This window comes from Tachysurus fulvidraco, chromosome 5 (assembly GCF_022655615.1).
Source record: "Tachysurus fulvidraco isolate hzauxx_2018 chromosome 5, HZAU_PFXX_2.0, whole genome shotgun sequence".
Taxonomy (NCBI): Eukaryota; Metazoa; Chordata; class Actinopteri; order Siluriformes; family Bagridae; genus Tachysurus; species Tachysurus fulvidraco.
The window spans coordinates 441,299-442,500 of NC_062522.1; positions in this window are offsets into that span (position 1 = coordinate 441,299).

The window sequence follows — 1,202 nt, forward strand, 5'->3', positions numbered from 1 at the left end:
ATAAGTTCATTAGCCATAAGAGCTTTTTATTGCAAGAGATGTTATATTTAACAGTCCTAGCTTCAGATCTAAGGAGCTTTAACACAGTCTCTATATAGTGACCCCTGGGTGACGACTCAGTGCAGCTAGCAGATGGTTTCGATAAATCGATGTGACGATTTATCTTTGGTTTAATTTTCTGTTAATCTGCTTTGTGATGATGTAAAAGTGATATACAGAAAAACAAATCTGCTCCAAACCCATTCCTTATATTTTACTCACTGAAACGACAAACAGGTTGTTCATAATGACAAAAGGTTATATTCTAAATATGGAATTTGATTAGAGAAAGTGTGGATTATATAACACAAATTATATAACACAAACTATATAACACAAATTATATAACACAAATTATATAACACAAACTATATAACACAAATTATATAACACAAACTATAACACAAACTATAACACAAATTATATAACACAAACTATAACACAATCTATAACACAAATTATATAACACAAACTATAACACAATCTATAACACAATCTATAATACAAACTATATAACACAAACTATATAACACACAGTTCATTGTTTAATTGTAAAGGTATTTTCCAGGTTAATATTACAGAAATATGACCGACATTAATAACAACACAAATATTAGTTTGGTGTTTATTTTGCGGTGTTTCACTAAACACGAGACTCCGGGTTACTGCACTGTGTTGCTCACGCCTCATCGCGCACAATGTTCGCTCTGTGATTGGCTAAGATCTACGAGCGTAGCGCTCTGATTGGTCAGAGCCGCATCAACATTTGCCGCCCATGCGCTCAGCGTGTGAACCTGTTTTTCTCGCCGAGCTCGCGCGCATCTGTCCGTTGATTTACGGTACATTTAAAGCGTCCTATAAAGTACATAATATTATTATAATATAAAGCTCATAATATTATTATAATATAAAGCATATAATATATAATATTATAATATAAAGCACATAATATTATAATATAAAGCACATAATATATAATATTATAATATAAAGCATATAATATATAATATTATAATATAAAGCACATAATATTATAATATAAAGCACATAATATATAATATTATAATATAAAGCATATAATATATAATATTATAATATAAAGCACATAATATTATAATATAAAGCATATCATATATAATATTATAATATAAAGCACATAATAT